The sequence below is a fragment of the Giraffa tippelskirchi genome, chromosome 1 (assembly GCF_054371585.1).
Source record: "Giraffa tippelskirchi isolate mGirTip1 chromosome 1, T2T-mGirTip1v1.2.pri, whole genome shotgun sequence".
NCBI classification, from domain to species: Eukaryota; Metazoa; Chordata; class Mammalia; order Artiodactyla; family Giraffidae; genus Giraffa; species Giraffa tippelskirchi.
The window spans coordinates 3,468,240-3,483,576 of NC_137275.1; the positions used below are offsets into that span (position 1 = coordinate 3,468,240).

Consider the following 15,337-nt stretch of genomic DNA (forward strand, 5'->3'; position numbering starts at 1 on the left):
TAAGTAAACTCCAGCAGTTGGTGATGGACAGGTGGCCTGGCGTGCTGCAGTCCCTGGGGTCAGAAAGAGTCAAACACGACTGTGGATGGTTGAAGGCCTGGGAGAGTCTGAGATTTCCCAATAGGCGAATCTATACCAGAGCCATGGGCCACCCTAATAACACAGCATGGAGAAGTTGGACAGAGAAGGGGTGTAGCCTCCAGAGGAGCCGCTGGTGGTGGGGGTTTAGTCGCTAAATTGTGTCCAACTCTTGCAACCCCATGGACTATAGCCTTGGCTCCTCTGTCCATGAGATTCTCCAGGCAAGAATACTAGAATGGGTTGCCATTTCCTTCTCCAGGGGATATTCCCAACCCAGGGATCGAACCCAGGTCTCCTGAACTGCAGGCGGATTATTCACCAGCTGAGCTACCAGGGAGGAGCCACCAGTGACCTAGAGGAAAACGGGGACTGTGGCGTCCCAGGATACCCAAGATCAAAGGCGGTGAGGACAGAGCTTTTATGGACGACTGGTACTTGGACTTACGGGGTGCCATGCCGGGCGAGGAGAGTGCTTCAGGTGGGGAAGAGCGTAGGAACAAAAGCTTTGAGGCAAGAAGGGGAAAGAGCTCTGTTCAGAGCACCAGTTTTGTGGCTTCAAGTGACCTTTAGAAATCTCTGATCCTGTCTGCGGGAGGTCCTTAAGGGAGGGCCAAATTTGCCTCTACTCCATTCTAACCGCACATTTTCGGGGCTTCGAAAATGTAGCTCAGTCGGTAAAGAGGCTGACTGCAGTGCAGGAAACCTGGGTTTGGGAAGACCCCCTGGAGAAGGAAATGGCAACCCACTCCAGTATTCTTGCCTGGAGAATCCAATGGACAGAGGAGCCTGGCTGGCTCCAGTCTATGGGGTTGCAAGAGTAGGACATGTCTGAGTAACTTAAGCACATGTGTCTTGGGGGCCAGGAGGTCTCCCTCCTTGGGCCTCAGTTTCCCTTTCTGTAAAGAGGGCCATCCTAAATGAAATCAGTCCTGAATATTCATTGGAAGGACTGACCCTGAAGCTGAAACTCCAACACTTTGGCCACATGATGTGAAGAACTGACTCATTGGAAAAGACCCTGATGCTGGGAAAGATTGAAGGCGGGAGGAGAAGGGAAGGACAGAGGATGAGATGGTTGGATGGCATCACCGACTCAATGGACATGACTTTGAGCAAGCTCAGGGAGTTGGTGATGGACAGGGAGGCCTGGCGAGCTGCAGTCCATGGGGTCGCAAGAGTCGGACACGACTGAGCGACTGAGCTGAACTGAAAGAGGACCAATTCCATAAACTTGAGCTCCGGGTTTGGTATGGCCACGGTCTCGCTGAGCGGACCCCGGGTGGACTTGACGCCTGGTAGTCCCGGGTCGGACCGGGGTGGGCAGAGGTTCCGGGAGCTCTCGGTGCGGGAACCCCCGCAGCCCCGCCCCGGAGCGGCCCCGCCCCACCTCCCTTTGTTTCCTCAGGCCCCGCCCACCGCTTCCAGCTCCCTCCCTATTGGTCGGGGGGCGGGCCCCGAACGCCGGGGTGCCTCCGGGGGCGGGGCATCGTGGCGCGGGCGGGGCGAGTGCGCCTGCGCGGAGCCGGAGCCTGGTCGCAGCCTCTCAGCGGCCGCTGCTCCTAAGGAGCCCGAGCGCTAGCCCGAGCGGGGACCGGCTGAGGCGGCTGCAAGGCGGCCCCGCCCCGGGGCTCCATTGTTGCGGCGGCGGCGGTAGCTCTGCCGGCTGCTCGGCTCCGCCTGGCTCGGCCAGGGCGGCCTCCGGCGAGGAGCGATCGCTGCCCCGTCGGCGGCCTGAGGTGAGGCGGCGGTCGGCGGGGCCGGGCCGGGCAGAGGGCCCCCCGGGTGGACACGGGCTCCCGGGCTGGGAGAGGATCTCACGGCCCGGCGGCGGTCCTGGGCGGTCGGGGGGATCCTCGGGAGTCAGGGGTCCCAGAGCCGGGCGGGGTCCAGGGCGGGGCAGGGGTCTCGAGTCGGGCGGGGGTCCCGGGGCCGGACTGGGGTCCCAGAGCCGGACGGGGGTCCCGGGGCCGGACTGGGCTCCCAGAGCCGGGTGGGGGTCCCCAGGGCCGGCTTGAGGTCCCGGGGACGGCCTGGGGTCCCAGAGCCGGACTGGGGTCCCGGGGCCGGACGGGGGCCCAGGAGGGCAGGGGTCTCGAGTCGGGTGGGGGTCTCAGGGCCGGACTGGGGTCTCAGGCGACAGAGGTCTCCGAAAAGGCAGGGGTCCCAGGCCGAGCGGGGGTCCCAGGGCCGGATTGGGGTCCCAGAACCGGGCGGGGGTCCCGGGGCCGGACTGGGGTCCCAGGCGGCAGGGGTCTCCGAGAAGGCAGGGATCCCTGGGCCGGACGGGGGTTCCCTCCTGGGTGTGGCACATCCGAGCGGGGCGCCGCGGGGTCGCTTGCCCGAGGTGTCGGCCGCCGCCCTGAGCGCCAAGTGGGGACAGGAACGCGGAGCGGGACCGACCGTCGCGCGTCCGGGCGCCGGGCATTGTCTCGGCCTCGGGGTGGCTCCGAGGGAGTTCCGCGCCCGCCGGGACTCCGCGGGGATCGGCCGGTGATGCCCCCCGCGCGGGTTCCTGGTCATCCTGAGGGCGAGGACACTCCCTCGGTCCCCGCTCCCTCCCTAGGGTGGCTGGCTCGCGCGGTGTGTCGCCCGAAGGCAGCTCTGGGTAGGCCCTCGCACGAGGGGATCCCGGACATCCTGGGAGTGGGAGACTGTCTTTGTCCCCCTCTCCCTTACCTCCACTGGATGACTGGTTCGCGGTGTCTCAGGGAGAGTGACTGCGTGGACCGCTGATCGTAGGGATTCTGGTCACTCCGAGAGTGGGGGGCTCTGAATGTTTGTGGGTCACCGAGGGTGGCTCCCCGTTGACCCGTGCGCGCGGTGTCTTGGCCACCCTGTGAGTTGTGGGGCTGTGCTCCGTCCCTACCCCTCCCCTCCCCTCTCCGACCCCCTATGGCTTGTGGGAGTGGGATCAGTCCGGGGACACGCTCCCCTTTGCTCCCAACAGTGCGCGCGCGCGCGTGTATCTTAAGGGGTTCCATGTGTCGACGGGTGTCCCTGCGCGGGGAGCGGGGCCCGTCGGGCTGTAACGGGCTTGTGCGTGGGGGAGAAGCATTTGGCCCGAGTCGGACAGCTGAGCCGTTCTTTTATTTATTGTCTTCTTTGCCGTGTGAACAGAAGCGGCTGCACTGGCCCCGGAACCCGCCCCTCTCCCAGGCCCGGTCCCCGGGGAGCGCGGGATTATCACTGCGCCGCCGGGGGACCGCGCGTCGGGCTGCGGGGCCGGCGTTTCCTGCTGGGGCGCGAGACTCGGCCGGCCGGGCGGGAGCCGGCTCTGATTGGAGGGAGCCTGGTCCCTCTGCCCGGCGCTTCTTGATTTCTTCCGTTAGGATTGGGAAGAAGAAGAAGAAAAAAAAAAGAGTCTGGAAAGCCAGATTTAACTTTGCAGCTCTCAGCGCCTGGAGAGTGGAAGAAAACTTTCCCAAGAATTTGGCGGGCTGGAGAGTGCGTTTGAAGGAGGGGAATCCACACCCGCGGAATGAGGCCAAGGCAGTTACAGTTAGAGGTCAGGTTTACGCAAGGAATAGAGGGCGTGAGGCTGTGGGTCATTCATTTACCCTTGTATGAAAACACCTATTATGTTCTAGGGGAAGTGGTTCTTTTCCCCTGGGGAATGCAGTGTCTAACAGATCAGTCTTTTTCCTTTTCAGAGCGTCCTGGTCTAAGACAGAAAACTGTGCTATAGGCACAAGTAACTGTAATATCCAAATGGAAATTCTTTGTGAACGGACAGGGTATAAATAACAGAAATGCAAGATGGAAATGTGGCCATAACTGCAGCTGTCGCTGTTCCAAAGTCCAGACTTAGCCTGCTGGCCTTTCACTCTGCCTTGTCTCCGCTCTTCCGTCTCCCCTGTGCACCCAGCTCCAGGGCTTCCAGCTTCGTTTGCCCATTCTTACAGTATCAGTTTAGGTGACCCCTTCTTTCTGAAGGCTCCCCTGACATCTTCCCCTGACATCTTCTCGTCCTGCCCTCTGAGAGCTGTGGTCTTCAAAGACAGGGTAGTTCACTGCAGTACCCAGAGAGAATGAGGTCTGTCTGAACGAGAGGCCCGTCTTCTCCACCAGGGATCCAAGTCTTTCCTGTGATTTAAAATCTGCAATTCCTCAACTCTCCTAAGGACTTTCAGATGAACAGTTGCTATCACGGAGTTTGTTGCACAGTGTGGAGTACTTAACTTGAATTTATTTGGTCTGAGTCCGGCTCTGAAACAAAGCTGCTATTTGTTCCTGCAAAACCACTGGGCTTCAGTTTCCTCACCTTCGAGGGTTTTAAACTAGGTAAGAACTTTGTCAGCCCTAAACCTTTAATTTTTTTCAACCAAATACAACAGAGGAAAGTTCTCTCAGTGGCAGTGGTATAAATAATGGAGAATGTTTAAAATGTAGGTTCTAAAGTGAAAGTTTTGTTTTTTGTTTCTTTCCACAAAATTTAGTTGTGGGTGTATTCTTTGTCTCAGAGTTGAAAGACCATGTCTATGATGGAAGCTTTGGCAACTACTTGATACTGTCTTGCATATTCTTCATAATTGCATTTTACTTGCAACATCTGTGCTCTGTCAAATTGGTTTGAAGTTTTCCTTAATGAAATTGTTGGGTTCAGAACTCTTGGCAGGAGTATGTTGCTGATGTTTGAGTGTCATACGAAGTCGGCCAACTGCAGGCTTTTTTATGCCCCAATCTCTAACAGAGATTTTATTTTATTTTTTAAATTTTATTTTTACTTCATGTTGGGGTATAGCCAATTTAACAATGTTATGGTAGTTTCAGGTGAACATTGAAGGGACTCAGCCATACATATACATGTATCCATCCTGCCCCAAACCCCTCTCCCCTCCAGACTGGCACATAACTTTGAGCAGAGTTCCATGTGCTATATAATAGGTCCTTGTTGGTTATCCATTTTAAATATAGCGGTGTGTACATGACCTTCCCAAAGTCCTTAACTATCCCTTTCCCCCAGCAACCACAAGTTCATTTTCTAAGTCTGTGAGTCTCTTTCTAACGGAGATTTTAATTTGGAGAGTATGAAATGAGTGAACATGGGGAGTACCTTGAGTAGGTGTTTGTGGCTTTGTGTAATGGATTAAAGCATAGTTTAAAATTATTACTTGGAAAGTTGCATCATGTTAAATGACCTATAAAGCTTCAATTATAAAGAATATAGTAATTAGTCCTTTAAAATATTAATCTCCCTTCCAATTTATGTTTGGCAAGGTGGGAATTTGATGTGCTTGATTCTTTTAAAGCCACATGTCTGTTGAAAGGATGAACAGTTTTCTCTGCTATTCTTATTTGGATGATTATAGGGATTAAACGTAGATGGTAGCTGTTTGGTCAGGGAGTGATACCACCAAATTATATTTTCATGTTAAGTAGCATTTTTTTTGTCTTTATTTTGATTTCCAGCCTTTAATTAATATAATATATTAAAAAGTGCATTGTTTTATATATGTATGCACTCCACATGGTTTGTTTTGTTCCCTGATGGCTCAGATGGTAAAGAATCTGTCTGCAATAAGGGAGACCGGAGTTTGATCCTTGGGTCGGGAAGGTCCCCTGGAGAAGGGAATGGCTACCCACTCCAGTGTTCTTGCCTGGAGAATCCCATGGACAGAGGAGCCTGGCGGGCTACAGTGCGTGGGGTCACAAAGATTTGGACATGGCTGGGCAACTAAGCTCACTCGTATTTTGGGAGTGGTCTTCAGAAATGCAAATGGGTTTTCTTTGTGGTTTTCTTAGATTGTCGCAATGTTTTCACTGAGAACTAGTTGCTACTTGTTCTGCAGTCAGGGCTGTTTTTTATATGGATTAATTGCAGAGGGAGCTTTCAAAGAGGCTGCCTGAGGATGGAGGAGGTAGCATCTGAGCTGCGCTCTTGGCTGTCATTCCTCCTGTTCTTCACTGGGAGAAGAGGGTTGACCAGCTCTTCCCCGGGGGCCTAATTAGAGAGCTGACTTCACCTCACCTTAAAGAACTGATGGTACTCCCCCTTTTTTAGTTTATGATAGTCTCTAAATCATCTTGTTTAAGCATTCTTTTTTTAGAACTAGAAGTTCAGAGAGAACTTTTTTCTTAAGCGATAAATCTAAGTCTTTGCTGCCCTCCCCACCCCTCCCCCCTGCCCCCGCGGCCGCCGCCTGCATCCCACATCAGCTACCAAATGGTTTTTTCTTCGTTTTCCATTTTAAAGATCTTATCATATATGTGCCTATAATTACAGGCTACATCAAAACTATTTTGAATGTTGACAGGATGTAATATGAGTAATATATTCAAGATAAATTACTCCAGTACTTTTGCACAGGAAGCTTGGCCCCAGGAAGGCTTTTGTTAAGATCAATTACTTCCTTGAACTTTAGTTTCCCTCCCTAGCTCAAGAGATTGTCCTGAAGATAAAATGAAATCCTGTATATAACAAAATTTTGTAAGGTGTAAAATATTTTGCCAAGGATTAAAAGATAATGCTTTATTAAGAATGTATTGAGTCTGGGTTTTTGTTTGTTTTTTTTTTGAAAACTCCAAATGTTTAATATACAGATGGTCCATAACTTGAAGGGTATGAGGCAACTTCATGTAGGATTGTTTTCTATCTCTAATTGGCCAGTGTCGTTTGATATCTTAGCCTTTTGAGGGAATATCCAATTCAAGTTTCAGAGATGTTACTCTTTTAAAAGAAAGGCTACAGAACGTGCAGATTGTAGCCTTTAATGGTCTCTGTCTTACGTCTCTCTCGTGTTCATGTTCCTGTGAACCTTCCTTTAATGAAGCCTGATGGCTGGGCATTTCCGTTCCTAAGGGACCTGTCTTGAGTTTGGGAAAGACAGGAGGCATTGCGAAGTCATGATCAACAAAAGTGCTGGCAGGTTCACGTCTGAAATGACCTGGAGCGTGAGCCGTGGGAGTTAGGGGGAACCTGACCTCAGCACCCTGGTGTCCTTGGGCTGTCTCTCCTCATGGCACCTTGGAGGCTGCAGGGTCTCCTGCCTACCAGGTAGGGCTGCCTTTCTCTTCTTCTCTCTCCTGCCCTTTCTTCCTCTCCCCCAGCTCTGAGTATCTCTGATGTCCCAGGCATTGCAGGAGGCAGATATAAGGGCTGATAAAATATAGCACTGGTTCACAAAGACAGCATGCTGTAGACCCAGGTGATAGGTGACACTGTCATAGGGTTTAACTGCCATATGCCTAGATTACCTGTGATGTGCCCGAGGGCAGAGATTGGACGGTGGGACCCAGTGCCTCACTGGAGAAGAGCTGGAGGCTTGCAGTGTAGCGGGAGAAGCAGACCTGGGGGCAACTCAGTGCAGGTAGTAGGTGCTGCCGGGGGTCTGCTGGAGCGTCTGGGGGCCAGGTCACACACAGTCCAGCATTTATTCTCCTCTGAGGTGTTTAGAGTTCATCAGGTAAGACAGGCAATGGAAGGTTTATAAGTTAAAGAAAAGGCAGTGAGTTACCTGAAGCCTGGACCATGTAGACATTCTTCACAGTTTATAATTCCCCAAATCTGCATGTATCAGAACAAGTCTGTGATCTCTGTTGTTTTGGATGGAGTATGACCATTCCTTTGCTTTTTTTTTGTCTGTATGGCATGTAGGATTTAAGTTCCCCAACCAGGGATCAAACCTGTGCCCCTTGCAGGGAAGCGTGGAGTCTTAACCACTGGACCACCAGGGAAGCCCCTACCCCTATCTTTTGATTTAGGAGGTCAGTTGACTCTTGCTGAGTATCGAGGATGTGACAGACACTGCTGGGTGTTTTCACATATATGGCCGCATGGGTTTCCTCGGCTGCTGTAACAAATTGCCCCAAACTGAGTGGCTTAAAACAACACAGATTTATTATCCTACAGTAGATTAGAGGTCTAACTTGGGTCTCCTCAGACAAAAAACAAGGTGTCTGCAAGGCTGTGTTCCTTACTGGAGAACCTGAGGGACAGTTGCTTGTAAGCTCATTCACATCGTCCATCAAATATAGTTGCTGCCACCTGTTGGCCCGAGGCCCCTGTTTCCTTGCTGGCTGCCAGCTGGGAGGCTGCCCCCAGCTCCTCGGGGCGTCTGTCTGGGACCCCATCTGACGTCTGTAGCAAAGTGCTTTTTGCCAGATAATGTGACATAATCACAGGGCCCAGGGATTAGCACGTGGTCATCTTGGGGAGTCATTATTCTGCCTCCCACAATTACCCAATCCATTTATGAAAACATCCAGTGACACTGTTATTGTTGCCATCAGTTCACAAATAAATAAAAGGCATCGGTATTTTAAGCAAATTGTTAGGACCATCAAGATTCCTGTTAAATGACAAGACAGTTCATCTGACTCACCCTTGAGCTGATGGTGGGGTTTATAGCAGCAGGTCAGTCAGAAAGAAGCAGAGTAAATTTTGTGTTTTGGAGTATTTAAATGGATGGGCTGCTCTGATTATAGAAGTTTTGCCAAGAAGTCATTAAAGTAATTCCTCTGTTGGAAAAAACAGCCATGTGGGGGATTTGGGATGTGAAGGACTTTTCCTCTTGGGGTGAAGAGTACACAATTCCATGTCCGGTTCTCCAGTGGAAACAGCCGAGTCGACCCAACGGGGATTCACGTTCCTGAACTTCAGAGCATCTGTTTCAAGACTGAAGCAAAGCCCAGGAAACAAGAGTTCATACTTTCATTGATGGTTCAAAGTGAGGTGCGTCTTGTGGTCAAGGAAGCAACAGGTGATGGTCATGAGCGTTTAAGACCGAGCAGGACCTCATGGGGTCCCAAAGGCAGACAGACTTAGGGGCTGGACAACAATGACATGATCTTGTTTGTTCATTTTGTTGTTGCTCCGTCGCAAAGTCGTGTCTGACTCTTTGTGACCCATGGACTGTAGCATGCCAGGCTCTCCGTCCTTCACTGTCTCCTGGAATCTGATCATGTAGGTGTTTTTAATAGTTTTTCATTATAATTTTTTTTTCCTTCTATAAGAAATCAGAATCTAGAATTCGAAGGCTTTTTAACTCAGCCTTTAGGAATTTACCGACTGGTTGATACCCTGTGCAGAAATGTTGTGTGTCTTTTTCTGTGTATATATTTACTGGGGGGAGGATTTATAGTTCTCTGTTCTTTTTCGAAGGTGTTGGATTCCAGAAAGTTTAAGAATACACTGCTTAATCTGATATTCTTGCCGGTCAAGTATCAGATTTTGTTTAAAAATGAAATACCCCATTTTAAACAGAGTTATACAGGCGCATAGTTTTAAGAGTCAAAAGTTCTACAGGATTTAGAACAAAACCCAGCAGTCACCACCCTTCTCCACCCTGATTCCTGTCCCCAGAGGCCTCCTGCTTTCAGTGTTTTAGCTGTTTCTTCCAGATTTTGTGTGATTCTTCCTTCTTAGGAACAAGACAATTTGGGTCACCCATTCCCTCCTCCCACCACCTACATCTTTTTCCTCTGTCCTGTCAGCATAATTACGTTAAAGGTTTTGGTTAAATATTCAGCAGTACCTATTATGATTATGTAAACATTATTCACAGCTGAGATATATCATCTGTTTTGATTACAGTTCCCTTCTTTTATAGTTTTTACCTTTTTTTCTAGAGTTGAGACTAGCCCTGCTTTGTTTTGCTTAGTTTTCTGTGCTGAAAACTAAGCCCCTCAAATTATAAATCTCCCCTCTGGAGGTTCACACACAACAAGGAATATTCCATTCTGTCCTTTTATTAGGATAATTTTTTCTGAACCTCTCACCCACCTGGTGGTGGTTTAGTCACTTTGTTATGTCCGACTCTGCGACCCTTTGGACTGTAGCCCGCCAGGCTCCTCTGTACTGGAGGGGGTTGCTATTTCCTCCTCTGTGGGATCTTCCTGACCCAGGGATTGAACCTGCGTCTCCTCTGTCGCCTGAACTGCAGGCAGATTCTGCTGAGCAATACCCAGGTTCAGGGAAGCCCTGATTTTCTCTAAATTGGTTGCTTCCCAGGCCTGCTGCACATTCCCTGTTGCCCTGAGAATTTCTTCCACCTCTTTCCCAAATAAGATGCCGCCTTTTTTTAAGTTTTCTCTCTTGTTTTGGTTGAGCACGTTCACCAGCAGCTTTCTAAGAAATAATTTTTTTTCAGAGCTTCTAAGGAAATGGCAACCCACTCCAATACTCTTGCCTGGAGAATCCCTTGGACAGAGGAGTTTGACGGGTTACAGTCCATGGGGTCGTGGAGCCGGACACGACTGAGCGACTGACACACATAATATTGGAACATTTTACTCTCATGTTTAACGGACAGTTTGGCTGAGTGTCGAATACTGGGTTAGAAATCATTTTCCTGCAGAGTTCGGAAGACGCTGTTCAGTTGACTCTCAACATCAAGGTGGCAGTCGATGTGCCCAGAGCCAGTCCTTTGTGTGTGACCTGTGTCTTCCTCTGTAAATTCCACAGGGCTGTTCCTCATGTTTGCAGATGTCACGGTGGCCGTGCCAAGACGTGGACTGTGTGTGGTTCACTGTGCTGGGAGCTGGGTGGACCTCTTCCATCTGAGGACTCCTGTCCTCTAGCCTGAATCTCCTTCAGGACTTCTCTTTTCACGTTCCTTTGTCTTTTTGTTTTCCCATTTGGGAGATTTCTCCAACTTCTCTAAACTCTTTGAATTTTGTGTTGCCATGATTATTTTAATTTCATGAGCTCCTTCAAAGTCTCTGAAAATATTCAAAAAAAAAAAACCTCTTTCCTTGTTTCAAGGGTGGTGTTCAGAGGTTTTATTACACCCTGTGTCCTGGAGGAAAGTTTTATCTTTTCTTGGCTTTTCAGCTTGATTATCTAATAAAACCCAAAGGATTTGAGAGTAGTTTCATCACCCTGCCAGAGTTTGAAGGGAAAATTTCCATTCGGCCCATTATCTGTTTTCTAATATGGAGAAAAGATGTAGCTTTTGGTCCTTGGTGGTATTAGAAGATTTTTTTTTTTTTTGCCACACTCTAAGTCACATGGGATCTCAGTTCACCCACCAGGGATCGAACTTATGCCCCCTTCAGTGGAACGCAAAGTCCTGACGGTTGGACCACTAGGGAAGTCCCTAGAAGATAGCTTTTGTATGTCTTCAGATGCCCCCGTTGGAAGCATCTCTTTCCCACCCATGCCCAGGCTGCAGCCGACCTTGCCGTCTGCTTTGTGCATGTAAGATTGTGCACTCTGTATGCTGTGAGGAGCTGCCATCAGTGCGTTCAGAGTTTGGAATCCTGTTTCCTTTTACCTGACCCAGTGCCCAAGGCATATGCAGTCTCTGGGGGCAATGGCATTGAGGAGCCTCCTTTTTTTGGGTTGTATTAATACTTGACTCATAAGTTTATCAAGAAAAGGAAAAAGAAGTAGTAATAATGATGGATTCTTGCTCTGGACGTTAAATGACGGTGTGACAGATGAGGGGTATTTTTTTTTTAATTTTTTTTTGGCCATGCTATATGGTTTGTGGGTTCTTAGTGCCCCGACAGCAGTGAAAGCTCAGAGTCCTAACCACTGAGCAGCCAGGGAATGCCCACTCGAGGGTCATTCTTAGCCATGTAGACTTCCCTGGTGGCTCAGACGGTAAAGCGTCTGCCTATGACTCAGGAGACCCAGGTTCAATCCCTGGGTCAGGAAGATCTCCTGGAGAAGGAAATGACACCCCACTCCAGTACTCTTGCCTGGAAAATCCCATGGACAGAGGAGCCTGGCGGGCTGCAGTCCATGGGGTCACAAAGAGTCGGACACGACCGAGTGACTTCACTTTCAGGTAGTTAGGTTTGGGGTGGTCATCTAGTGTGGACCTTTCTGTCAGGAAGTTATAGAATTGACTTCTTGGGAACAGGACAGGGTGCCTTCTAGGGGACGTTTGATCAACAGCTTTGTGGCAGATGTCCAAGAGAAAGAATACATCTGAGAGTCATTTTGGAGCCCTACTTTTTGAATGACTTTTGAAACCCGTAAAGGGTTTGCCTAAACATTTGCAGCATGTGATTCTGAATTAATTTAACTGTGAAAGTCAGGGGCGATTCTTGGGGACATGGGGCATGATGCTTTCTTTTAAAATGCCATCTTCTCAATGAAAACAAATTTGTGTGTTGGGAAGTCCTAAGTGACTTGATTTTTTTTTTTTCAGATGGCTTAATCATTTGCATTTTCCTATGCTTAAAGTGTGACCCACTGTCTTAGTTTGTTCAAGTTGCTGTAACAGAACACACAGGCTGGGTGCTTTATGAACAACAGGAATTTCTTTCTCACCATTCTGGAGGCTGGAAGTCTGAGCTCAAGGTGCTGGCAGATTCTGTGTCCAGTGAGGACCTGCATCCTGGCTCACAGACAGCATCTTCTGGCCGTGTCCTCACATGGTGGAGGGACACGGGTGCTGACTGGGGTCTCTTTTCTAAGGGAACTAATCCGCTCCAGGGGCACCCCACCCTCATGACCTAATCACCTCCCAGAGGCCCCATTCCTAATACTGAGACATTGGGGGCTAGGCTTCAATATATGAAGTCTGAGAGGACATAGACGTTCAGTCTGTTGGACCCTCTGAGAAGCTCAGACGTGCTGTGTGCTAAGTCGCTTCAGTCGTGTCCGACTCTTTGTGACCCCATGGGCTCTAGCCCACCAGGCTCCTCTGTCCATGGGATTCTCCAGGCAGGAATACTGGAGTGGGTTGCCCTGTCCTCCTCCAGGGAATCTTCCTGACCCAGGGATCGAACCCCAGTCTCCTGCAGCTCCTGCACTGCACGTGGATTCTTTACCGCTGGGCCGCCAGGGAAGCCCGTGTCTTCATGGTAGGCGAGACCAAGTGGTCCAGAAAGGCTAACGTTGCCTTTTGGAGTTTGAGTCGCCACCCCCATCACGGCTGGCACTGTGTACTGAGTGCTTACTCTGTCTGAGGCACCGTGCCAGACACTTTCCACCTGTATCTCCTTTAATCTTTTCAGCAGCTCTTGGGGAGGTAATGTCCTCCTTTTGCAGTTGACAAAAGGAGACGAAGACTCATGGAGGCTAGAGTTAACAATACTGTATCGTGCATTTAAAAGTAGCTGAGCGAGTAGATTGTAAGCGTGCCCATCACAAGAGAAAAGAATTGTAACTGCGTGTGGTGATTGATGCTAAGGAGACTCACTGTGGTCCTTTCACAGTAGACGCATGTGTCAAGTACTTAGGTTGTCAGGCTGAAAGTAACAGTGTTAGTAGTTACTTCGAGGTAAAAACAACGAGGTAAGGAGACAGAGAGGAACTCTCTCAAGAGCATGTAAGAGGTGGGATTCCAGTGCTAATGCCAGAGCCATGAGGAGCCTCTCCATTTGTTAGGACTTTCTGGTGGCCAACACCCAGGTGACCGGCGTGCCGAGAGCTGTTGCCAGGTAGCCTCCCCAGGACACAGCAGTGGGCAGAGCCAGCCCCGACGGGCAGCCTGGCCGCTGCTGCTGCTGTTGACCCCCCCCGCCTCCCTCCCCTCCCCCTTCAGTGGCTCAGAAGGTCTGTGTGCAGGGGTCCCTGCCCCGGCAGCTCCCGCAGCCGCACACATCGGGAGGGGCCGTGTACAGAGACTGACCGTAGAGGTGAGATGGATGCTGTTAGGGAGGGCCACACAGCAAGATGTTGGGGTTTCGGAAGATGGGCAAAGGGACCACCTAGGGGTGGTCCTGAAGGGGGCCTTGCAGGGGGCATTGGGTTTCCACAGCGGAACTGAAGATTCCGGCCACCCCATCTCACTCGGATGCCTTTTCCTGAAATCTGTGTTTCTTAGTGCAGAAAAAGCCATCGTCTCTGCGTTGTTTATTTCTATGAGTCCAGTTTTGGATGTTCAGCAGGTTGGAGGCTTCTGGGCTGGACAGAGGAGCCTGCATCTCCCACCTGGCAGGAAACCTGGCGGGTGTGGTGCAGAGGTGTGTCAACATGGCCTGGGCCCAGGCCTTCAGCTGCACAAAGACGGCTGCCACCAGGGCCCAGAGACGGTTCCCTGGAAGAGACAAGGCACAGAATAGTCAGCGTGTCCCCTGGACGACAGAAGGGTGGACAGACGGCCTCCCGGGAAGGAGGGTTGTTGTAACTGACTCCCATGCTGCCTCCTGTCTGAGACTGAGCCATTCTTTGTGCCCAAGTGGAAGGCACTTCCAAGGCCCCTGAAGTCCTGGCGGTCTGTCAGCGTCGTGGCCAGGTGTGACGGCAGCACTGCAGGCCCCCAGTCTGACTCTGAAGAGGATTTCGGAGTTAATACAGTCTGCTGGGAATGCAAGCATGGGGTGGTGTGGAAAAACCACTTGCGTATGACGATTCACGTAGCATGAGTTAGAAGCATCTCATACCCAGGTGAAAAATGGAAACAAATCCTGTCTTTCGGTCGCAATGGATGCCACTGTGACTCGCGTGAATGAAAGGTCTCAGGTGTGGGGACCACCAGCCTGCTGTTGGGGCGTCCTGTGTTTCCCCCTGTGGGGGAAGGGGGGCCCGGAGGAGGGGCCCCACCCTTGCTGAGCACCCGGTACTCGCCAGCTGTCTTACAGAAGTGTCCCCTATAATATAATTTTAGAGGTAAATATTTTTGATGAAGATGGAGGCATAGAGATATTAAAGTTGTTCAAGGTCACATAATTACAAGTGGAGAAAATGAAATACTTGATGAACTCAGGGGTTTGACCTCAAAGCCCTTGATGTTTCCCGGACAGTTGGTTACTTCCCTGGATAGCAGGGTCGTGATTCAAAGCTCAAGAAACTGAGGTTTTGTGGAAAGAGGGCCCTGGGGACATGAGGTCTCTCCAGACTTGGAATCTGCCAGACTGGGCTCCTAAATTAGGGACTGACCATCTGGAGCGAAGCCCCTGGTTTAAGACTTTCTTTGTGCAAGCAGACGGAGACCAGCCACATGAAAGAGGCAAAGGCTATTTATTCGGAGCTGGCTTATAGCGGAGGGGTTGGCCTCCATCACTTGTGCTTGGCAGCGGCTCAGAGGAGTGGGCGAGCTTTCTAGTGGAGAGAAGGGGGCTCAGGGTGCCTGATGGAGTGGGGGCTGCAAGGTCTCAGAGGAGACCTTCAGGGGGCAGGTCGGTTGGTCCTGAGTTGGAAGCAGGACAAAGATTAGGGAAGGCATCAGTTATTGGCCCAGTCCTGGCCGATTGTCACGGGGGTTGCTGTCTGGCTTCCTGGGTTGTCCCTGGAGACAGCAGTCTGTCCTCCTGAAGGTCTGACTCACAGCAGGCTGGTTCTCTGGGCTGGCGGCTGCAGGCTGAGGGTCAGAGCTCTGCTTTTGCATGGTCTGGCCATCATCTTGTATACTGTCTTTCA

General features: G+C 50.7%; 1 protein-coding gene across 9 annotated transcripts in view; it reads left to right on the forward strand.

The window, feature by feature from the left end:
• Positions 1–1,580: 1,580 nt before the first annotated feature.
• Positions 1,581–15,337, forward strand: part of AFAP1 (actin filament associated protein 1) — a 141,203-nt gene continuing 127,446 nt past the window's right edge. For 3 of the 9 annotated variants that reach the window (XM_081579853.1, XM_081580041.1, XM_081580291.1), the window contains exons 1-2: positions 3,358–3,586; positions 3,732–4,362. The gene's annotated coding sequence lies outside the window, so the exon portion shown is untranslated. Of the gene's footprint in view, positions 1,818–3,357; positions 3,587–3,731; positions 4,363–15,337 lie in introns of those variants that run through there. The other 6 variants (XM_081580115.1, XM_081580390.1, XM_081579942.1 and 3 more) reach the window with 3 other exon arrangements.